The sequence below is a fragment of the Aquarana catesbeiana genome, linkage group LG03 (genome assembly GCF_042186555.1).
Source record: "Aquarana catesbeiana isolate 2022-GZ linkage group LG03, ASM4218655v1, whole genome shotgun sequence".
NCBI classification, from domain to species: Eukaryota; Metazoa; Chordata; class Amphibia; order Anura; family Ranidae; genus Aquarana; species Aquarana catesbeiana.
This window is the reverse complement of record NC_133326.1, coordinates 645,065,331-645,087,954: the sequence shown is the minus strand read 5'-3', so window position 1 is coordinate 645,087,954 and position 22,624 is coordinate 645,065,331. Positions and strand designations below refer to the sequence as shown.

The 22,624-nt window shown below is 50.1% G+C and overlaps 7 non-coding genes and 10 pseudogenes across 7 annotated transcripts; all 17 read left to right on the top strand.

Moving 5' to 3' along the window:
• The first annotated feature begins 413 nt into the window (after nucleotides 1–413).
• On the top strand, nucleotides 414–535 carry LOC141135632 (U4 spliceosomal RNA; annotated as a pseudogene).
• A 1,280-nt stretch (nucleotides 536–1,815) lies between these two features.
• On the top strand, nucleotides 1,816–1,880 carry LOC141135432 (U4 spliceosomal RNA; annotated as a pseudogene).
• A 1,127-nt stretch (nucleotides 1,881–3,007) lies between these two features.
• On the top strand, nucleotides 3,008–3,131 carry LOC141135687 (U4 spliceosomal RNA; annotated as a pseudogene).
• A 1,273-nt stretch (nucleotides 3,132–4,404) lies between these two features.
• Nucleotides 4,405–4,469, top strand: LOC141135431 (U4 spliceosomal RNA; annotated as a pseudogene).
• A 1,133-nt stretch (nucleotides 4,470–5,602) lies between these two features.
• On the top strand, nucleotides 5,603–5,724 carry LOC141135631 (U4 spliceosomal RNA; annotated as a pseudogene).
• A 1,273-nt stretch (nucleotides 5,725–6,997) lies between these two features.
• On the top strand, nucleotides 6,998–7,138 carry LOC141135158 (U4 spliceosomal RNA). The gene has a single exon (XR_012243447.1). It is a non-coding gene; the product is annotated as a U4 spliceosomal RNA (small nuclear RNA).
• Nucleotides 7,139–8,418: 1,280 nt separating this feature from the next.
• Nucleotides 8,419–8,559, top strand: LOC141135157 (U4 spliceosomal RNA). The gene has a single exon (XR_012243446.1). It is a non-coding gene; the product is annotated as a U4 spliceosomal RNA (small nuclear RNA).
• Nucleotides 8,560–9,832: 1,273 nt separating this feature from the next.
• Nucleotides 9,833–9,973, top strand: LOC141135156 (U4 spliceosomal RNA). Its single transcript, XR_012243445.1, has one exon. It is a non-coding gene; the product is annotated as a U4 spliceosomal RNA (small nuclear RNA).
• A 1,280-nt stretch (nucleotides 9,974–11,253) lies between these two features.
• Nucleotides 11,254–11,394, top strand: LOC141135155 (U4 spliceosomal RNA). The gene has a single exon (XR_012243444.1). It is a non-coding gene; the product is annotated as a U4 spliceosomal RNA (small nuclear RNA).
• Nucleotides 11,395–12,682: 1,288 nt separating this feature from the next.
• On the top strand, nucleotides 12,683–12,747 carry LOC141135429 (U4 spliceosomal RNA; annotated as a pseudogene).
• Nucleotides 12,748–13,913: 1,166 nt separating this feature from the next.
• On the top strand, nucleotides 13,914–14,046 carry LOC141135890 (U2 spliceosomal RNA; annotated as a pseudogene).
• Nucleotides 14,047–15,051: 1,005 nt separating this feature from the next.
• On the top strand, nucleotides 15,052–15,173 carry LOC141135630 (U4 spliceosomal RNA; annotated as a pseudogene).
• A 1,280-nt stretch (nucleotides 15,174–16,453) lies between these two features.
• On the top strand, nucleotides 16,454–16,594 carry LOC141135154 (U4 spliceosomal RNA). Its single transcript, XR_012243443.1, has one exon. It is a non-coding gene; the product is annotated as a U4 spliceosomal RNA (small nuclear RNA).
• Nucleotides 16,595–17,874: 1,280 nt separating this feature from the next.
• Nucleotides 17,875–18,015, top strand: LOC141135153 (U4 spliceosomal RNA). The gene has a single exon (XR_012243442.1). It is a non-coding gene; the product is annotated as a U4 spliceosomal RNA (small nuclear RNA).
• Nucleotides 18,016–19,295: 1,280 nt separating this feature from the next.
• Nucleotides 19,296–19,360, top strand: LOC141135428 (U4 spliceosomal RNA; annotated as a pseudogene).
• A 1,126-nt stretch (nucleotides 19,361–20,486) lies between these two features.
• On the top strand, nucleotides 20,487–20,608 carry LOC141135629 (U4 spliceosomal RNA; annotated as a pseudogene).
• Nucleotides 20,609–21,888: 1,280 nt separating this feature from the next.
• On the top strand, nucleotides 21,889–22,029 carry LOC141135151 (U4 spliceosomal RNA). Its single transcript, XR_012243441.1, has one exon. It is a non-coding gene; the product is annotated as a U4 spliceosomal RNA (small nuclear RNA).
• The last annotated feature ends 595 nt before the right edge of the window (nucleotides 22,030–22,624 follow it).

Sequence of the window (22,624 nt, the reverse complement as noted above, 5' to 3'; positions counted from 1 at the left end):
TGTTTGTCACCTTTTTGTCTTTTTTTTGGTTGTCTTTGTATACACGTTTTGTCACTGTGTGGCGAGTAGGGTGTGGGTCCTCGGGCCTACTCTGAAAGTCTTGGGAGGGGGTGGACATAGGCCTTTTGGCTTGGTTCGCCCTCTCCTTTGAGGGGTCTCTCTTCGGGAGAGCCCCACTGTACTTGGGTTGGTCTGCTTCGGCAGTCCTTCCAGTTGTGGGGGTCCGCCTGGTTTCGGCCGGATGGACCCTTTGTCTGAGTACCTCAGTCCCTGTCTGGAGCCTAACGCCCCGGGGGATCAGGGTAAGGTCCTTCCCTAGTGGAGGACTCTGTACACCCGTTGCACGTTTTTGTGTTTCACTCTCTATGTGTGGGCACTTTTTTTTGGCACCGGGTGGAAGTTTTTGAGGTGTGTTTTGCACGCCACTGGCTTTTCGATAGAGTGATTATTGCTAATTGAAAACTTTTCCCAATACCCCGCCACGATGACTTGAAATACAGTCAGCACTGGCAATTTTTGAGAGTCTCTGAGGAGACTGAGCAATGTGTTTTCAACAGCAGATAAGTGACGGCTTCTTACATGCAGACTGAGATGCGTTAGAGTTGAGAAAGTGAGTCACGGGCCCATTGACACCATAGAGAGCTTTTGTGTCATCACGCAGCCTGGGTAGAACAATCAGTGATTGGCACGCGCCGCTCGTTCTTCACTTGCCTGTAATCCAGAGTGGACTCTACCTCGTTTTTTTGCCTGGGTTTCTTCTGCTGGACCTGGCAACATGAGGCTCAAGGTGAACTGTCTTTATTTGTAACCCAGTCACTGATTAAGAATACTGGAAGCGTGTTGGTCCAGGGTTAAGGAAGCCTTTCGGGCGGTGTCTTTTTGCAAGGCCCTTGTTTCCGGTCAAAGAGCATTGAACTGTAGGTAAAACTAAGGCAGAAACTTTAGGCGTTCTCCACCTGTACCGGACTGGACCCTATCTGCATGGTTGCAGGTTAGATTCTCCCTTTTATCTTCAACCTGTCCTAGAAAATTAAACGGGAGAGGACGATTGGCCAGCCTGGGCAAGCCAAATACTTGTGCTTTCAGGCACCCGGTCCCCTTGGCTGAATGGTCTTTTTCCACCATACATGTCAAGATTCAAGCAGCTTGGACCGCTATGGAGGAGGAGCTTTGAGAGCCCGGATAGCTCAGTCGGTAGAGCATCAGACTTTTAATCTGAGGGTCCAGGGTTCAAGTCCCTGTTCGGGCGGTGCCTTTCACTTACCTATGAGGCCTTTGAGCTGCCAATAGGGCAGTCTTTATGCACATCTGCCGGGAATGCTCACCGGCTCAGAGAGATGAAATGCCCTAACTTCCCCCTTTCTAGGCTCCTGGAATCTGCCAGAAATAAAGGTGGCTGAAGGTGATTGCTTGACCAACTGTTTCCCAACAACCCTTGTCTATGGCAGCTTACCTGGGCTCCAGTTCAGGCATGTTATCTAGCGAACTTTCAACAAAGGCCCCAAATCCTTCCACCTTGGTCTTTTCTCAGCAGCATAGCTGTTCAAACACATACGCTCCCAGTGGCCTTTCAGGACTGCTGTGGGAGAAACGCATCTGACATCTAGGGCCCTGTCCCTTTAGATTCTCCTTAGTTCTTTCAAATGCTAACACTATTCAGTGGGTAAACAATGCCCACTTAGGCATCGTCCCTGTCTCATTAACATGCCAAGTCCCAGAATGCTCAGCGGCCCACTGGATGACACTTATGTGTCTCTCCTCAATGTCAATTTCTCCTCCAAGGAAGGGCAGATGTTGGCAGGCACTGATTTGGTTAGCTTTGCGCAGTGGCAGTATCATAGCCAATGAGGTTCAACTGAGGCGTGATTATTGCTAATTGCTTCTCGGCCCTTTGGCTAAGATCAAATCTAGTATCTGTTCTTATCAGTTTCCAGGAGGTGGCGCTTGCTTCTGTCCCTGATCTATGGCGAGATAGAGATGGGATTGCGGTTGCTATGCAAAACCTGCTGGAGTGAAGGTAACCCGGAGCGGTTTGTAGCCTAAAGGGAAGCCTTCTGATGGGGACGGAGAACCATTCGGTCTTGGCGGAGGGTCGGGATCCTGGCCTTCTGGCCTGGATTGGGGCAGCTCTAGCTCTGGACAGTTATTTGGGAGAGAACGCTGGCTCCCCTTGCTCCCACCGGGGGAGCGGCCAGTATTTCCCAAATGTAATTAGGTAGGAGGGACGGAACGACGGTGAAGCCTGATGGCAAGGGCTCTCTCCAAGCTTCCAGAACTCCATACCTTTCTGCCTGGGGTGGGGGCTGCTGTGGTCTGGGCTGTGGGTCAGGGCTTTTTCGAAAAGCCAGTGGTGAATGTGCCCCTGAAGTGGCAGTTCAGGGGTGCCGTATAGTCACGGTGTGAAAGCACTTGATTTTATGGCACCATGGTCACTTCACCACAACACACGTTTTTCGCACCTGCCTCTTGGGCCGGGCCTTTTGGCCAGGACCAGGGGAAATTTTTATGCCTGGCCGGAGGGCCGGCCATTGTATAGCACAATGGCCACTTTCACTCTCCCATCTCACTATCTTCCCCACTCTTTCTTTTACCCCTGTTTGTCACCTTTTTGTCTTTTTTTTGGTTGTCTTTGTATACACGTTTTGTCACTGTGTGGCGAGTAGGGTGTGGGTCCTCGGGCCTACTCTGAAAGTCTTGGGAGGGGGTGGACATAGGCCTTTTGGCTTGGTTCGCCCTATCCTTTGAGGGGTCTCTCTTCGGGAGAGCCCCACTGTACTTGGGTTGGTCTGCTTCGGCAGTCCTTCCAGTTGTGGGGGTCCGCCTGGTTTCGGCCGGATGGACCCTTTGTCTGAGTACCTCAGTCCCTGTCTGGAGCCTAACGCCCCGGGGGATCAGGGTAAGGTCCTTCCCTAGTGGAGGACTCTGTACACCCGTTGCACGTTTTTGTGTTTCACTCTCTATGTGTGGGCACTTTTTTTTGGCACCGGGTGGAAGTTTTTGAGGTGTGTTTTGCACGCCACTGGCTTTTCGATAGAGAGTGATTATTGCTAATTGAAAACTTTTCCCAATACCCCGCCACGATGACTTGAAATACAGTCAGCACTGGCAATTTTTGAGAGTCTCTGAGGAGACTGAGCAATGTGTTTTCAACAGCAGATAAGTGACGGCTTCTTACATGCAGACTGAGATGCGTTAGAGTTGAGAAAGTGAGTCACGGGCCCATTGACACCATAGAGAGCTTTTGTGTCATCACGCAGCCTGGGTAGAACAATCAGTGATTGGCACGCGCCGCTCGTTCTTCATTTGCCTGTAATCCAGAGTGGACTCTACCTCGTTTTTTTGCCTGGGTTTCTTCTGCTGGACCTGGCAACATGAGGCTCAAGGTGAACTGTCTTTATTTGTAACCCAGTCACTGATTAAGAATACTGGAAGCGTGTTGGTCCAGGGTTAAGGAAGCCTTTCGGGCGGTGTCTTTTTGCAAGGCCCTTGTTTCCGGTCAAAGAGCATTGAACTGTAGGTAAAACTAAGGCAGAAACTTTAGGCGTTCTCCACCTGTACCGGACTGGACCCTATCTGCATGGTTGCAGGTTAGATTCTCCCTTTTATCTTCAACCTGTCCTAGAAAATTAAACGGGAGAGGACGATTGGCCAGCCTGGGCAAGCCAAATACTTGTGCTTTCAGGCACCCGGTCCCCTTGGCTGAATGGTCTTTTTCCACCATACATGTCAAGATTCAAGCAGCTTGGACCGCTATGGAGGAGGAGCTTTGAGAGCCCGGATAGCTCAGTCGGTAGAGCATCAGACTTTTAATCTGAGGGTCCAGGGTTCAAGTCCCTGTTCGGGCGGTGCCTTTCACTTACCTATGAGGCCTTTGAGCTGCCAATAGGGCAGTCTTTATGCACATCTGCCGGGAATGCTCACTGGCTCAGAGAGATGAAATGTCCTAACTTCCCCCTTTCCTGGAATCTGCCAGAAATAAAGGTGGCTGAAGGTGATTGCTTGACCAACTGTTTCCCAACAACCCTTGTCTATGGCAGCTTACCTGGGCTCCAGTTCAGGCATGTTATCTAGCGAACTTTCAACAAAGGCCCCAAATCCTTCCACCTTGGTCTTTTCTCAGCAGCATAGCTGTTCAAACACATACGCTCCCAGTGGCCTTTCAGGACTGCTGTGGGAGAAACGCATCTGACATCTAGGGCCCTGTCCCTTTAGATTCTCCTTAGTTCTTTCAAATGCTAACACTATTCAGTGGGTAAACAATGCCCACTTAGGCATCGTCCCTGTCTCATTAACATGCCAAGTCCCAGAATGCTCAGCGGCCCACTGGATGACACTTATGTGTCTCTCCTCAATGTCAATTTCTCCTCCAAGGAAGGGCAGATGTTGGCAGGCACTGATTTGGTTAGCTTTGCGCAGTGGCAGTATCATAGCCAATGAGGTTCAACTGAGGCGTGATTATTGCTAATTGCTTCTCGGCCCTTTGGCTAAGATCGAATCTAGTATCTGTTCTTATCAGTTTCCAGGAGGTGGCGCTTGCTTCTGTCCCTGATCTATGGCGAGATAGAGATGGGATTGCGGTTGCTATGCAAAACCTGCTGGAGTGAAGGTGACCTGGAGCGGTTTGTAGCCGAAAGGGAAGCCTTCTGATGGGGATGGAGAACCACGGGGTCTGAACCAGAGGGTCGGGACCCTGGCCTTCTGGCCTGGATTGGGGCGGATCTAGCTCCAGATAGTTATTTGGGAGAGAACGCTTACTCCTGCCTTGCAAGGGGGGGAGGGAGTGGCAAGTACTTCCCGAATGTAATTAGGAGGAGTGATGGGAGCGACGGCAGAGCCTGATGGTAAAGGGCTCTTTCCGGCTTCCTGATCTCCATATCCTTCCTGTCTGTGGTGGGGTCTGCTGTGGTCTGGGCTGGGTGGTCAGGGCTTTTTCGAAAAGCCAGTGGTGAATGTGCCCCTGAAGTGGCAGTTCAGGGGTGCCGTATAGTCACGGTGTGAAAGCACTTGATTTTATGGCACCATGGTCACTTCACCACAACACACGTTTTTCGCACCTGCCTCTTGGGCCGGGCCTTTTGGCCAGGACCAGGGGAAATTTTTATGCCTGGCCGGAGGGCCGGCCATTGTATAGCACAATGGCCACTTTCACTCTCCCATCTCACTATCTTCCCCACTCTTTCTTTTACCCCTGTTTGTCACCTTTTTGTCTTTTTTTTGGTTGTCTTTGTATACACGTTTTGTCACTGTGTGGCGAGTAGGGTGTGGGTCCTCGGGCCTACTCTGAAAGTCTTGGGAGGGGGTGGACATAGGCCTTTTGGCTTGGTTCGCCCTCTCCTTTGAGGGGTCTCTCTTCGGGAGAGCCCCACTGTACTTGGGTTGGTCTGCTTCGGCAGTCCTTCCAGTTGTGGGGGTCCGCCTGGTTTCGGCCGGATGGACCCTTTGTCTGAGTACCTCAGTCCCTGTCTGGAGCCTAACGCCCCGGGGGATCAGGGTAAGGTCCTTCCCTAGTGGAGGACTCTGTACACCCGTTGCACGTTTTTGTGTTTCACTCTCTATGTGTGGGCACTTTTTTTTGGCACCGGGTGGAAGTTTTTGAGGTGTGTTTTGCACGCCACTGGCTTTTCGATAGAGTGATTATTGCTAATTGAAAACTTTTCCCAATACCCCGCCACGATGACTTGAAATACAGTCAGCACTGGCAATTTTTGAGAGTCTCTGAGGAGACTGAGCAATGTGTTTTCAACAGCAGATAAGTGACGGCTTCTTACATGCAGACTGAGATGCGTTAGAGTTGAGAAAGTGAGTCACGGGCCCATTGACACCATAGAGAGCTTTTGTGTCATCACGCAGCCTGGGTAGAACAATCAGTGATTGGCACGCGCCGCTCGTTCTTCACTTGCCTGTAATCCAGAGTGGACTCTACCTCGTTTTTTTGCCTGGGTTTCTTCTGCTGGACCTGGCAACATGAGGCTCAAGGTGAACTGTCTTTATTTGTAACCCAGTCACTGATTAAGAATACTGGAAGCGTGTTGGTCCAGGGTTAAGGAAGCCTTTCGGGCGGTGTCTTTTTGCAAGGCCCTTGTTTCCGGTCAAAGAGCATTGAACTGTAGGTAAAACTAAGGCAGAAACTTTAGGCGTTCTCCACCTGTACCGGACTGGACCCTATCTGCATGGTTGCAGGTTAGATTCTCCCTTTTATCTTCAACCTGTCCTAGAAAATTAAACGGGAGAGGACGATTGGCCAGCCTGGGCAAGCCAAATACTTGTGCTTTCAGGCACCCGGTCCCCTTGGCTGAATGGTCTTTTTCCACCATACATGTCAAGATTCAAGCAGCTTGGACCGCTATGGAGGAGGAGCTTTGAGAGCCCGGATAGCTCAGTCGGTAGAGCATCAGACTTTTAATCTGAGGGTCCAGGGTTCAAGTCCCTGTTCGGGCGGTGCCTTTCACTTACCTATGAGGCCTTTGAGCTGCCAATAGGGCAGTCTTTATGCACATCTGCCGGGAATGCTCACTGGCTCAGAGAGATGAAATGTCCTAACTTCCCCCTTTCCTGGAATCTGCCAGAAATAAAGGTGGCTGAAGGTGATTGCTTGACCAACTGTTTCCCAACAACCCTTGTCTATGGCAGCTTACCTGGGCTCCAGTTCAGGCATGTTATCTAGCGAACTTTCAACAAAGGCCCCAAATCCTTCCACCTTGGTCTTTTCTCAGCAGCATAGCTGTTCAAACACATACGCTCCCAGTGGCCTTTCAGGACTGCTGTGGGAGAAACGCATCTGACATCTAGGGCCCTGTCCCTTTAGATTCTCCTTAGTTCTTTCAAATGCTAACACTATTCAGTGGGTAAACAATGCCCACTTAGGCATCGTCCCTGTCTCATTAACATGCCAAGTCCCAGAATGCTCAGCGGCCCACTGGATGACACTTATGTGTCTCTCCTCAATGTCAATTTCTCCTCCAAGGAAGGGCAGATGTTGGCAGGCACTGATTTGGTTAGCTTTGCGCAGTGGCAGTATCATAGCCAATGAGGTTCAACTGAGGCGTGATTATTGCTAATTGAAAACTTTTCCCAATACCCCGCCACGATGACTTGAAATACAGTCAGCACTGGCAATTTTTGAGAGTCTCTGAGGAGACTGAGCAATGTGTTTTCAACAGCAGATAAGTGACGGCTTCTTACATGCAGACTGAGATGCGTTAGAGTTGAGAAAGTGAGTCACGGGCCCATTGACACCATAGAGAGCTTTTGTGTCATCACGCAGCCTGGGTAGAACAATCAGTGATTGGCACGCGCCGCTCGTTCTTCACTTGCCTGTAATCCAGAGTGGACTCTACCTCGTTTTTTTGCCTGGGTTTCTTCTGCTGGACCTGGCAACATGAGGCTCAAGGTGAACTGTCTTTATTTGTAACCCAGTCACTGATTAAGAATACTGGAAGCGTGTTGGTCCAGGGTTAAGGAAGCCTTTCGGGCGGTGTCTTTTTGCAAGGCCCTTGTTTCCGGTCAAAGAGCATTGAACTGTAGGTAAAACTAAGGCAGAAACTTTAGGCGTTCTCCACCTGTACCGGACTGGACCCTATCTGCATGGTTGCAGGTTAGATTCTCCCTTTTATCTTCAACCTGTCCTAGAAAATTAAACGGGAGAGGACGATTGGCCAGCCTGGGCAAGCCAAATACTTGTGCTTTCAGGCACCCGGTCCCCTTGGCTGAATGGTCTTTTTCCACCATACATGTCAAGATTCAAGCAGCTTGGACCGCTATGGAGGAGGAGCTTTGAGAGCCCGGATAGCTCAGTCGGTAGAGCATCAGACTTTTAATCTGAGGGTCCAGGGTTCAAGTCCCTGTTTGGGCGGTGCCTTTCACTTACCTATGAGGCCTTTGAGCTGCCAATAGGGCAGTCTTTATGCACATCTGCCGGGAATGCTCACTGGCTCAGAGAGATGAAATGCCCTAACTTCCCCCTTTCTAGGCTCCTGGAATCTGCCAGAAATAAAGGTGGCTGAAGGTGATTGCTTGACCAACTGTTTCCCAACAACCCTTGTCTATGGCAGCTTACCTGGGCTCCAGTTTAGGCATGTTATCTAGCGAACTTTCAACAAAGGCCCCAAATCCTTCCACCTTGGTCTTTTCTCAGCAGCATAGCTGTTCAAACACATACGCTCCCAGTGGCCTTTCAGGACTGCTGTGGGAGAAACGCATCTGACATCTAGGGCCCTGTCCCTTTAGATTCTCCTTAGTTCTTTCAAATGCTAACACTATTCAGTGGGTAAACAATGCCCACTTAGGCATCGTCCCTGTCTCATTAACATGCCAAGTCCCAGAATGCTCAGCGGCCCACTGGATGACACTTATGTGTCTCTCCTCAATGTCAATTTCTCCTCCAAGGAAGGGCAGATGTTGGCAGGCACTGATTTGGTTAGCTTTGCGCAGTGGCAGTATCATAGCCAATGAGGTTCAACTGAGGCGTGATTATTGCTAATTGAAAACTTTTCCCAATACCCCGCCACGATGACTTGAAATACAGTCAGCACTGGCAATTTTTGAGAGTCTCTGAGGAGACTGAGCAATGTGTTTTCAACAGCAGATAAGTGACGGCTTCTTACATGCAGACTGAGATGCGTTAGAGTTGAGAAAGTGAGTCACGGGCCCATTGACACCATAGAGAGCTTTTGTGTCATCACGCAGCCTGGGTAGAACAATCAGTGATTGGCACGCGCCGCTCGTTCTTCACTTGCCTGTAATCCAGAGTGGACTCTACCTCGTTTTTTTGCCTGGGTTTCTTCTGCTGGACCTGGCAACATGAGGCTCAAGGTGAACTGTCTTTATTTGTAACCCAGTCACTGATTAAGAATACTGGAAGCGTGTTGGTCCAGGGTTAAGGAAGCCTTTCGGGCGGTGTCTTTTTGCAAGGCCCTTGTTTCCGGTCAAAGAGCATTGAACTGTAGGTAAAACTAAGGCAGAAACTTTAGGCGTTCTCCACCTGTACCGGACTGGACCCTATCTGCATGGTTGCAGGTTAGATTCTCCCTTTTATCTTCAACCTGTCCTAGAAAATTAAACGGGAGAGGACGATTGGCCAGCCTGGGCAAGCCAAATACTTGTGCTTTCAGGCACCCGGTCCCCTTGGCTGAATGGTCTTTTTCCACCATACATGTCAAGATTCAAGCAGCTTGGACCGCTATGGAGGAGGAGCTCTGAGAGCCCGGATAGCTCAGTCGGTAGAGCATCAGACTTTTAATCTGAGGGTCCAGGGTTCAAGTCCCTGTTCGGGCGGTGCCTTTCACTTACCTATGAGGCCTTTGAGCTGCCAATAGGGCAGTCTTTATGCACATCTGCCGGGAATGCTCACTGGCTCAGAGAGATGAAATGTCCTAACTTCCCCCTTTCCTGGAATCTGCCAGAAATAAAGGTGGCTGAAGGTGATTGCTTGACCAACTGTTTCCCAACAACCCTTGTCTATGGCAGCTTACCTGGGCTCCAGTTCAGGCATGTTATCTAGCGAACTTTCAACAAAGGCCCCAAATCCTTCCACCTTGGTCTTTTCTCAGCAGCATAGCTGTTCAAACACATACGCTCCCAGTGGCCTTTCAGGACTGCTGTGGGAGAAACGCATCTGACATCTAGGGCCCTGTCCCTTTAGATTCTCCTTAGTTCTTTCAAATGCTAACACTATTCAGTGGGTAAACAATGCCCACTTAGGCATCGTCCCTGTCTCATTAACATGCCAAGTCCCAGAATGCTCAGCGGCCCACTGGATGACACTTATGTGTCTCTCCTCAATGTCAATTTCTCCTCCAAGGAAGGGCAGATGTTGGCAGGCACTGATTTGGTTAGCTTTGCGCAGTGGCAGTATCATAGCCAATGAGGTTCAACTGAGGCGTGATTATTGCTAATTGAAAACTTTTCCCAATACCCCGCCACGATGACTTGAAATACAGTCAGCACTGGCAATTTTTGAGAGTCTCTGAGGAGACTGAGCAATGTGTTTTCAACAGCAGATAAGTGACGGCTTCTTACATGCAGACTGAGATGCGTTAGAGTTGAGAAAGTGAGTCACGGGCCCATTGACACCATAGAGAGCTTTTGTGTCATCACGCAGCCTGGGTAGAACAATCAGTGATTGGCACGCGCCGCTCGTTCTTCACTTGCCTGTAATCCAGAGTGGACTCTACCTCGTTTTTTTGCCTGGGTTTCTTCTGCTGGACCTGGCAACATGAGGCTCAAGGTGAACTGTCTTTATTTGTAACCCAGTCACTGATTAAGAATACTGGAAGCGTGTTGGTCCAGGGTTAAGGAAGCCTTTCGGGCGGTGTCTTTTTGCAAGGCCCTTGTTTCCGGTCAAAGAGCATTGAACTGTAGGTAAAACTAAGGCAGAAACTTTAGGCGTTCTCCACCTGTACCGGACTGGACCCTATCTGCATGGTTGCAGGTTAGATTCTCCCTTTTATCTTCAACCTGTCCTAGAAAATTAAACGGGAGAGGACGATTGGCCAGCCTGGGCAAGCCAAATACTTGTGCTTTCAGGCACCCGGTCCCCTTGGCTGAATGGTCTTTTTCCACCATACATGTCAAGATTCAAGCAGCTTGGACCGCTATGGAGGAGGAGCTTTGAGAGCCCGGATAGCTCAGTCGGTAGAGCATCAGACTTTTAATCTGAGGGTCCAGGGTTCAAGTCCCTGTTCGGGCGGTGCCTTTCACTTACCTATGAGGCCTTTGAGCTGCCAATAGGGCAGTCTTTATGCACATCTGCCGGGAATGCTCACTGGCTCAGAGAGATGAAATGCCCTAACTTCCCCCTTTCTAGGCTCCTGGAATCTGCCAGAAATAAAGGTGGCTGAAGGTGATTGCTTGACCAACTGTTTCCCAACAACCCTTGTCTATGGCAGCTTACCTGGGCTCCAGTTCAGGCATGTTATCTAGCGAACTTTCAACAAAGGCCCCAAATCCTTCCACCTTGGTCTTTTCTCAGCAGCATAGCTGTTCAAACACATACGCTCCCAGTGGCCTTTCAGGACTGCTGTGGGAGAAACGCATCTGACATCTAGGGCCCTGTCCCTTTAGATTCTCCTTAGTTCTTTCAAATGCTAACACTATTCAGTGGGTAAACAATGCCCACTTAGGCATCGTCCCTGTCTCATTAACATGCCAAGTCCCAGAATGCTCAGCGGCCCACTGGATGACACTTATGTGTCTCTCCTCAATGTCAATTTCTCCTCCAAGGAAGGGCAGATGTTGGCAGGCACTGATTTGGTTAGCTTTGCGCAGTGGCAGTATCATAGCCAATGAGGTTCAACTGAGGCGTGATTATTGCTAATTGAAAACTTTTCCCAATACCCCGCCACGATGACTTGAAATACAGTCAGCACTGGCAATTTTTGAGAGTCTCTGAGGAGACTGAGCAATGTGTTTTCAACAGCAGATAAGTGACGGCTTCTTACATGCAGACTGAGATGCGTTAGAGTTGAGAAAGTGAGTCACGGGCCCATTGACACCATAGAGAGCTTTTGTGTCATCACGCAGCCTGGGTAGAACAATCAGTGATTGGCACGCGCCGCTCGTTCTTCACTTGCCTGTAATCCAGAGTGGACTCTACCTCGTTTTTTTGCCTGGGTTTCTTCTGCTGGACCTGGCAACATGAGGCTCAAGGTGAACTGTCTTTATTTGTAACCCAGTCACTGATTAAGAATACTGGAAGCGTGTTGGTCCAGGGTTAAGGAAGCCTTTCGGGCGGTGTCTTTTTGCAAGGCCCTTGTTTCCGGTCAAAGAGCATTGAACTGTAGGTAAAACTAAGGCAGAAACTTTAGGCGTTCTCCACCTGTACCGGACTGGACCCTATCTGCATGGTTGCAGGTTAGATTCTCCCTTTTATCTTCAACCTGTCCTAGAAAATTAAACGGGAGAGGACGATTGGCCAGCCTGGGCAAGCCAAATACTTGTGCTTTCAGGCACCCGGTCCCCTTGGCTGAATGGTCTTTTTCCACCATACATGTCAAGATTCAAGCAGCTTGGACCGCTATGGAGGAGGAGCTTTGAGAGCCCGGATAGCTCAGTCGGTAGAGCATCAGACTTTTAATCTGAGGGTCCAGGGTTCAAGTCCCTGTTTGGGCGGTGCCTTTCACTTACCTATGAGGCCTTTGAGCTGCCAATAGGGCAGTCTTTATGCACATCTGCACATCTGCCGGGAATGCTCACTGGCTCAGAGAGATGAAATGCCCTAACTTCCCCCTTTCTAGGCTCCTGGAATCTGCCAGAAATAAAGGTGGCTGAAGGTGATTGCTTGACCAACTGTTTCCCAACAACCCTTGTCTATGGCAGCTTACCTGGGCTCCAGTTCAGGCATGTTATCTAGCGAACTTTCAACAAAGGCCCCAAATCCTTCCACCTTGGTCTTTTCTCAGCAGCATAGCTGTTCAAACACATACGCTCCCAGTGGCCTTTCAGGACTGCTGTGGGAGAAACGCATCTGACATCTAGGGCCCTGTCCCTTTAGATTCTCCTTAGTTCTTTCAAATGCTAACACTATTCAGTGGGTAAACAATGCCCACTTAGGCATCGTCCCTGTCTCATTAACATGCCAAGTCCCAGAATGCTCAGCGGCCCACTGGATGACACTTATGTGTCTCTCCTCAATGTCAATTTCTCCTCCAAGGAAGGGCAGATGTTGGCAGGCACTGATTTGGTTAGCTTTGCGCAGTGGCAGTATCATAGCCAATGAGGTTCAACTGAGGCGTGATTATTGCTAATTGCTTCTCGGCCCTTTGGCTAAGATTGAATCTAGTATCTGTTCTTATCAGTTTCCAGGAGGTGGCGCTTGCTTCTGTCCCTGATCTATGGCGAGATAGAGATGGGATTGCGGTTGCTATGCAAAACCTGCTGGAGTGAAGGTAACCCGGAGCGGTTTGTAGCCGAAAGGGAAGCCTTCTGATGGGGACGGAGAACCATTCGGTCTTGGCGGAGGGTCGGGATCCTGGCCTTCTGGCCTGGATTGGGGCAGCTCTAGCTCTGGACAGTTATTTGGGAGAGAACGCTGGCTCCCCTTGCTCCCACCGGGGGAGCGGCCAGTATTTCCCAAATGTAATTAGGTAGGAGGGACGGAACGACGGTGAAGCCTGATGGCAAGGGCACTCTCCAAGCTTCCAGAACTCCATACCTTTCTGCCTGGGGTGGGGGCTGCTGTGGTCTGGGCTGTGGGTCAGGGCTTTTTCGAAAAGCCAGTGGTGAATGTGCCCCTGAAGTGGCAGTTCAGGGGTGCCGTATAGTCACGGTGTGAAAGCACTTGATTTTATGGCACCATGGTCACTTCACCACAACACACGTTTTTCGCACCTGCCTCTTGGGCCGGGCCTTTTGGCCAGGACCAGGGGAAATTTTTATGCCTGGCCGGAGGGCCGGCCATTGTATAGCACAATGGCCACTTTCACTCTCCCATCTCACTATCTTCCCCACTCTTTCTTTTACCCCTGTTTGTCACCTTTTTGTCCTTTTTTTGGTTGTTTTGTATACACGTTTGTCACTGTGTGGCGAGTAGGGTGTGGGTCCTCGGGCCTACTCTGAAAGTCTTGGGAGGGGGTGGACATAGGCCTTTTGGCTTGGTTCGCCCTCTCCTTTGAGGGGTCTCTCTTCGGGAGAGCCCCACTGTACTTGGGTTGGTCTGCTTCGGCAGTCCTTCCAGTTGTGGGGGTCCGCCTGGTTTCGGCCAGATGGACCCTTTGTCTGAGTACCTCAGTCCCTGTCTGGAGCCTAACGCCCCGGGGGATCAGGGTAAGGTCCTTCCCTAGTGGAGGACTCTGTACACCCGTTGCACGTTTTTGTGTTTCACTCTCTATGTGTGGGCACTTTTTTTTGGCACCGGGTGGAAGTTTTTGAGGTGTGTTTTGCACGCCACTGGCTTTTCGATAGAGTGATTATTGCTAATTGCTTCTCGGCCTTTTGGCGAAGATCAAGTGTAGTATCTATTCTTATCAGTTTCCAGGAGGTGGCGCTTGCTTCTGTCCCTGATCTATGGCGAAATAGAGATGGGATTGCGGTTGCTATGCAAAACCTGCTGGAGTGAAGGTGACCTGGAGCGGTTTGTAGCCGAAAGGGAAGCCTTCTGATGGGGATGGAGAACCACGGGGTCTGAACCAGAGAGTCGGGACCCTGGCCTTCTGGCCTGGATTGGGGCGGATCTAGCTCCAGACAGTTATTTGGGAGAGAACGCTTACTCCTGCCTTGCAAGGGGGGGAGGGAGTGGCAAGTACTTCCCGAATGTAATTAGGAGGAGTGATGGGAGTGACGGCAGAGCCTGATGGTAAAGGGCTCTTTCCGACTTCCTGATCTCCATATCCTTCCTGTCTGTGGTGGGGTCTGTTGTGGTCTGGGCTGGGTGGTCAGGGCTTTTTCGAAAAGCCAGTGGTGAATGTGCCCCTGAAGTGGCAGTTCAGGGGTGCCGTATAGTCACGGTGTGAAAGCACTTGATTTTATGGCACCATGGTCACTTCACCACAACACACGTTTTTCGCACCTGCCTCTTGGGCCGGGCCTTTTGGCCAGGACCAGGGGAAATTTTTATGCCTGGCCGGAGGGCCGGCCATTGTTTAGCACAATGGCCACTTTCACTCTCCCATCTCACTATCTTCCCCACTCTTTCTTTTACCCCTGTTTGTCACCTTTTTGTCTTTTTTTTGGTTGTCTTTGTATACACGTTTTGTCACTGTGTGGCGAGTAGGGTGTGGGTCCTCGGGCCTACTCTGAAAGTCTTGGGAGGGGGTGGACATAGGCCTTTTGGCTTGGTTTGCCCTCTCCTTTGAGGGGTCTCTCTTTGGGAGAGCCCCACTGTACTTGGGTTGGTCTGCTTCGGCAGTCCTTCCAGTTGTGGGGGTCCGCCTGGTTTCAGCCGGATGGACCCTTTGTCTGAGTACCTCAGTCCCTGTCTGGAGCCTAACGCCCCGGGGGATCAGGGTAAGGTCCTTCCCTAGTGGAGGACTCTGTACACCCGTTGCACGTTTTTGTGTTTCACTCTCTATGTGTGGGCACTTTTTTTTGGCACCGGGTGGAAGTTTTTGAGGTGTGTTTTGCACGCCACTGGCTTTTCGATAGAGTGATTATTGCTAATTGAAAACTTTTCCCAATACCCCGCCACGATGACTTGAAATACAGTCAGCACTGGCAATTTTTGAGAGTCTCTGAGGAGACTGAGCAATGTGTTTTCAACAGCAGATAAGTGACGGCTTCTTACATGCAGACTGAGATGCGTTAGAGTTGAGAAAGTGAGTCACGGGCCCATTGACACCATAGAGAGCTTTTGTGTCATCACGCAGCCTGGGTAGAACAATCAGTGATTGGCACGCGCCGCTCGTTCTTCACTTGCCTGTAATCCAGAGTGGACTCTACCTCGTTTTTTTGCCTGGGTTTCTTCTGCTGGACCTGGCAACATGAGGCTCAAGGTGAACTGTCTTTATTTGTAACCCAGTCACTGATTAAGAATACTGAAAGCGTGTTGGTCCAGGGTTAAGGAAGCCTTTCGGGCGGTGTCTTTTTGCAAGGCCCTTGTTTCCGGTCAAAGAGCATTGAACTGTAGGTAAAACTAAGGCAGAAACTTTAGGCGTTCTCCACCTGTACCGGACTGGACCCTATCTGCATGGTTGCAGGTTAGATTCTCCCTTTTATCTTCAACCTGTCCTAGAAAATTAAACGGGAGAGGACGATTGGCCAGCCTGGGCAAGCCAAATACTTGTGCTTTCAGGCACCCGGTCCCCTTGGCTGAATGGTCTTTTTCCACCATACATGTCAAGATTCAAGCAGCTTGGACCGCTATGGAGGAGGAGCTTTGAGAGCCCGGATAGCTCAGTCGGTAGAGCATCAGACTTTTAATCTGAGGGTCCAGGGTTCAAGTCCCTGTTTGGGCGGTGCCTTTCACTTACCTATGAGGCCTTTGAGCTGCCAATAGGGCAGTCTTTATGCACATCTGCCGGGAATGCTCACTGGCTCAGAGAGATGAAATGCCCTAACTTCCCCCTTTCTAGGCTCCTGGAATCTGCCAGAAATAAAGGTGGCTGAAGGTGATTGCTTGACCAACTGTTTCCCAACAACCCTTGTCTATGGCAGCTTACCTGGGCTCCAGTTCAGGCATGTTATCTAGCGAACTTTCAACAAAGGCCCCAAATCCTTCCACCTTGGTCTTTTCTCAGCAGCATAGCTGTTCAAACACATACGCTCCCAGTGGCCTTTCAGGACTGCTGTGGGAGAAACGCATCTGACATCTAGGGCCCTGTCCCTTTAGATTCTCCTTAGTTCTTTCAAATGCTAACACTATTCAGTGGGTAAACAATGCCCACTTAGGCATCGTCCCTGTCTCATTAACATGCCAAGTCCCAGAATGCTCAGCGGCCCACTGGATGACACTTATGTGTCTCTCCTCAATGTCAATTTCTCCTCCAAGGAAGGGCAGATGTTGGCAGGCACTGATTCGGTTAGCTTTGCGCAGTGGCAGTATCATAGCCAATGAGGTTCAACTGAGGCGTGATTATTGCTAATTGAAAACTTTTCCCAATACCCCGCCACGATGACTTGAAATACAGTCAGCACTGGCAATTTTTGAGAGTCTCTGAGGAGACTGAGCAATGTGTTTTCAACAGCAGATAAGTGACGGCTTCTTACATGCAGACTGAGATGCGTTAGAGTTGAGAAAGTGAGTCACGGGCCCATTGACACCATAGAGAGCTTTTGTGTCATCACGCAGCCTGGGTAGAACAATCAGTGATTGGCACGCGCCGCTCGTTCTTCACTTGCCTGTAATCCAGAGTGGACTCTACCTCGTTTTTTTGCCTGGGTTTCTTCTGCTGGACCTGGCAACATGAGGCTCAAGGTGAACTGTCTTTATTTGTAACCCAGTCACTGATTAAGAATACTGGAAGCGTGTTGGTCCAGGGTTAAGGAAGCCTTTCGGGCGGTGTCTTTTTGCAAGGCCCTTGTTTCCGGTCAAAGAGCATTGAACTGTAGGTAAAACTAAGGCAGAAACTTTAGGCGTTCTCCACCTGTACCGGACTGGACCCTATCTGCATGGTTGCAGGTTAGATTCTCCCTTTTATCTTCAACCTGTCCTAGAAAATTAAACGGGAGAGGACGATTGGCCAGCCTGGGCAAGCCAAATACTTGTGCTTTCAGGCACCCGGTCCCCTTGGCTGAATGGTCTTTTTCCACCATACATGTCAAGATTCAAGCAGCTTGGACCGCTATGGAGGAGGAGCTTTGAGAGCCCGGATAGCTCAGTCGGTAGAGCATCAGACTTTTAATCTGAGGGTCCAGGGTTCAAGTCCCTGTTTGGGCGGTGCCTTTCACTTACCTATGAGGCCTTTGAGCTGCCAATAGGGCAGTCTTTATGCACATCTGCCGGGAATGCTCACTGGCTCAGAGAGATGAAATGCCCTAACTTCCCCCTTTCTAGGCTCCTGGAATCTGCCAGAAATAAAGGTGGCTGAAGGTGATTGCTTGACCAACTGTTTCCCAACAACCCTTGTCTATGGCAGCTTACCTGGGCTCCAGTTCAGGCATGTTATCTAGCGAACTTTCAACAAAGGCCCCAAATCCTTCCACCTTGGTCTTTTCTCAGCAGCATAGCTGTTCAAACACATACGCTCCCAGTGGCCTTTCAGGACTGCTGTGGGAGAAACGCATCTGACATCTAGGGCCCTGTCCCTTTAGATTCTCCTTAGTTCTTTCAAATGCTAACACTATTCAGTGGGTAAACAATGCCCACTTAGGCATCGTCCCTGTCTCATTAACATGCCAAGTCCCAGAATGCTCAGCGGCCCACTGGATGACACTTATGTGTCTCTCCTCAATGTCAATTTCTCCTCCAAGGAAGGGCAGATGTTGGCAGGCACTGATTCGGTTAGCTTTGCGCAGTGGCAGTATCATAGCCAATGAGGTTCAACTGAGGCGTGATTATTGCTAATTGAAAACTTTTCCCAATACCCCGCCACGATGACTTGAAATACAGTCAGCACTGGCAATTTTTGAGAGTCTCTGAGGAGACTGAGCAATGTGTTTTCAACAGCAGATAAGTGACGGCTTCTTACATGCAGACTGAGATGCGTTAGAGTTGAGAAAGTGAGTCACGGGCCCATTGACACCATAGAGAGCTTTTGTGTCATCACGCAGCCTGGGTAGAACAATCAGTGATTGGCACGCGCCGCTCGTTCTTCACTTGCCTGTAATCCAGAGTGGACTCTACCTCGTTTTTTTGCCTGGGTTTCTTCTGCTGGACCTGGCAACATGAGGCTCAAGGTGAACTGTCTTTATTTGTAACCCAGTCACTGATTAAGAATACTGGAAGCGTGTTGGTCCAGGGTTAAGGAAGCCTTTCGGGCGGTGTCTTTTTGCAAGGCCCTTGTTTCCGGTCAAAGAGCATTGAACTGTAGGTAAAACTAAGGCAGAAACTTTAGGCGTTCTCCACCTGTACCGGACTGGACCCTATCTGCATGGTTGCAGGTTAGATTCTCCCTTTTATCTTCAACCTGTCCTAGAAAATTAAACGGGAGAGGACGATTGGCCAGCCTGGGCAAGCCAAATACTTGTGCTTTCAGGCACCCGGTCCCCTTGGCTGAATGGTCTTTTTCCACCATACATGTCAAGATTCAAGCAGCTTGGACCGCTATGGAGGATGAGCTTTGAGAGCCTGGATAGCTCAGTCGGTAGAGCATCAGACTTTTAATCTGAGGGTCCAGGGTTCAAGTCCCTGTTCGGGCAGTGCCTTTCACTTACCTATGAGGCCTTTGAGCTGCCAATAGGGCAGTCTTTATGCACATCTGCCGGGAATGCTCACTGGCTCAGAGAGATGAAATGTCCTAACTTCCCCCTTTCTAGGCTCCTGGAATCTGCCAGGAATAAAGGTGGCTGAAGGTGATTGCTTGACCAACTGTTTCCCAACAACCCTTGTCTATGGCAGCTTACCTGGGCTCCAGTTCAGGCATGTTATCTAGCGAACTTTCAACAAAGGCCCCAAATCCTTCCACCTTGGTCTTTTCTCAGCAGCATAGCTGTTCAAACACATACGCTCCCAGTGGCCTTTCAGGACTGCTGTGGGAGAAACGCATCTGACATCTAGGGCCCTGTCCCTTTAGATTCTCCTTAGTTCTTTCAAATGCTAACACTATTCAGTGGGTAAACAATGCCCACTTAGGCATCGTCCCTGTCTCATTAACATGCCAAGTCCCAGAATGCTCAGCGGCCCACTGGATGACACTTATGTGTCTCTCCTCAATGTCAATTTCTCCTCCAAGGAAGGGCAGATGTTGGCAGGCACTGATTTGGTTAGCTTTGCGCAGTGGCAGTATCATAGCCAATGAGGTTCAACTGAGGCGTGATTATTGCTAATTGCTTCTCGGCCCTTTGGCTAAGATCAAATCTAGTATCTGTTCTTATCAGTTTCCAGGAGGTGGCGCTTGCTTCTGTCCCTGATCTATGGCGAGATAGAGATGGGATTGCGGTTGCTATGCAAAACCTGCTGGAGTGAAGGTAACCCGGAGCGGTTTGTAGCCGAAAGGGAAGCCTTCTGATGGGGACGGAGAACCATTCGGTCTTGGCGGAGGGTCGGGATCCTGGCCTTCTGGCCTGGATTGGGGCAGCTCTAGCTCTGGACAGTTATTTGGGAGAGAACGCTGGCTCCCCTTGCTCCCACCGGGGGAGCGGCCAGTATTTCCCAAATGTAATTAGGTAGGAGGGACGGAACGACGGTGAAGCCTGATGGCAAGGGCTCTCTCCAAGCTTCCAGAACTCCATACCTTTCTGCCTGGGGTGGGGGCTGCTGTGGTCTGGGCTGTGGGTCAGGGCTTTTTCGAAAAGCCAGTGGTGAATGTGCCCCTGAAGTGGCAGTTCAGGGGTGCCGTATAGTCACGGTGTGAAAGCACTTGATTTTATGGCACCATGGTCACTTCACCACAACACACGTTTTTCGCACCTGCCTCTTGGGCCGGGCCTTTTGGCCAGGACCAGGGGAAATTTTTATGCCTGGCCGGAGGGCCGGCCATTGGATAGCACAATGGCCACTTTCACTCTCCCATCTCACTATCTTCCCCACTCTTTCTTTTACCCCTGTTTGTCACCTTTTTGTCTTTTTTTGGTTGTCTTTGTATACACGTTTTGTCACTGTGTGGCGAGTAGGGTGTGGGTCCTCGGGCCTACTCTGAAAGTCTTGGGAGGGGGTGGACATAGGCCTTTTGGCTTGGTTCGCCCTCTCCTTTGAGGGGTCTCTCTTCGGGAGAGCCCCACTGTACTTGGGTTGGTCTGCTTCGGCAGTCCTTCCAGTTGTGGGGGTCCGCCTGGTTTCGGCCAGATGGACCCTTTGTCTGAGTACCTCAGTCCCTGTCCGGAGCCTAACGCCCCGGGGGATCAGGGTAAGGTCCTTCCCTAGTGGAGGACTCTGTACACCCGTTGCACGTTTTTGTGTTTCACTCTCTATGTGTGGGCACTTTTTTTTGGCACCGGGTGGAAGTTTTTGAGGTGTGTTTTGCACGCCACTGGCTTTTCGATAGAGTGATTATTGCTAATTGAAAACTTTTCCCAATACCCCGCCACGATGACTTGAAATACAGTCAGCACTGGCAATTTTTGAGAGTCTCTGAGGAGACTGAGCAATGTGTTTTCAACAGCAGATAAGTGACGGCTTCTTACATGCAGACTGAGATGCGTTAGAGTTGAGAAAGTGAGTCACGGGCCCATTGACACCATAGAGAGCTTTTGTGTCATCACGCAGCCTGGGTAGAACAATCAGTGATTGGCACGCGCCGCTCGTTCTTCACTTGCCTGTAATCCAGAGTGGACTCTACCTCGTTTTTTTGCCTGGGTTTCTTCTGCTGGACCTGGCAACATGAGGCTCAAGGTGAACTGTCTTTATTTGTAACCCAGTCACTGATTAAGAATACTGGAAGCGTGTTGGTCCAGGGTTAAGGAAGCCTTTCGGGCGGTGTCTTTTTGCAAGGCCCTTGTTTCCGGTCAAAGAGCATTGAACTGTAGGTAAAACTAAGGCAGAAACTTTAGGCGTTCTCCACCTGTACCGGACTGGACCCTATCTGCATGGTTGCAGGTTAGATTCTCCCTTTTATCTTCAACCTGTCCTAGAAAATTAAACGGGAGAGGACGATTGGCCAGCCTGGGCAAGCCAAATACTTGTGCTTTCAGGCACCCGGTCCCCTTGGCTGAATGGTCTTTTTCCACCATACATGTCAAGATTCAAGCAGCTTGGACCGCTATGGAGGAGGAGCTTTGAGAGCCCGGATAGCTCAGTCGGTAGAGCATCAGACTTTTAATCTGAGGGTCCAGGGTTCAAGTCCCTGTTCGGGCGGTGCCTTTCACTTACCTATGAGGCCTTTGAGCTGCCAATAGGGCAGTCTTTATGCACATCTGCCGGGAATGCTCACTGGCTCAGAGAGATGAAATGCCCTAACTTCCCCCTTTCTAGGCTCCTGGAATCTGCCAGAAATAAAGGTGGCTGAAGGTGATTGCTTGACCAACTGTTTCCCAACAACCCTTGTCTATGGCAGCTTACCTGGGCTCCAGTTCAGGCATGTTATCTAGCGAACTTTCAACAAAGGCCCCAAATCCTTCCACCTTGGTCTTTTCTCAGCAGCATAGCTGTTCAAACACATACGCTCCCAGTGGCCTTTCAGGACTGCTGTGGGAGAAACGCATCTGACATCTAGGGCCCTGTCCCTTTAGATTCTCCTTAGTTCTTTCAAATGCTAACACTATTCAGTGGGTAAACAATGCCCACTTAGGCATCGTCCCTGTCTCATTAACATGCCAAGTCCCAGAATGCTCAGCGGCCCACTGGATGACACTTATGTGTCTCTCCTCAATGTCAATTTCTCCTCCAAGGAAGGGCAGATGTTGGCAGGCACTGATTTGGTTAGCTTTGCGCAGTGGCAGTATCATAGCCAATGAGGTTCAACTGAGGCGTGATTATTGCTAATTGAAAACTTTTCCCAATACCCCGCCACGATGACTTGAAATACAGTCAGCACTGGCAATTTTTGAGAGTCTCTGAGGAGACTGAGCAATGTGTTTTCAACAGCAGATAAGTGACGGCTTCTTACATGCAGACTGAGATGCGTTAGAGTTGAGAAAGTGAGTCACGGGCCCATTGACACCATAGAGAGCTTTTGTGTCATCACGCAGCCTGGGTAGAACAATCAGTGATTGGCACGCGCCGCTCGTTCTTCATTTGCCTGTAATCCAGAGTGGACTCTACCTCGTTTTTTTGCCTGGGTTTCTTCTGCTGGACCTGGCAACATGAGGCTCAAGGTGAACTGTCTTTATTTGTAACCCAGTCACTGATTAAGAATACTGGAAGCGTGTTGGTCCAGGGTTAAGGAAGCCTTTCGGGCGGTGTCTTTTTGCAAGGCCCTTGTTTCCGGTCAAAGAGCATTGAACTGTAGGTAAAACTAAGGCAGAAACTTTAGGCGTTCTCCACCTGTACCGGACTGGACCCTATCTGCATGGTTGCAGGTTAGATTCTCCCTTTTATCTTCAACCTGTCCTAGAAAATTAAACGGGAGAGGACGATTGGCCAGCCTGGGCAAGCCAAATACTTGTGCTTTCAGGCACCCGGTCCCCTTGGCTGAATGGTCTTTTTCCACCATACATG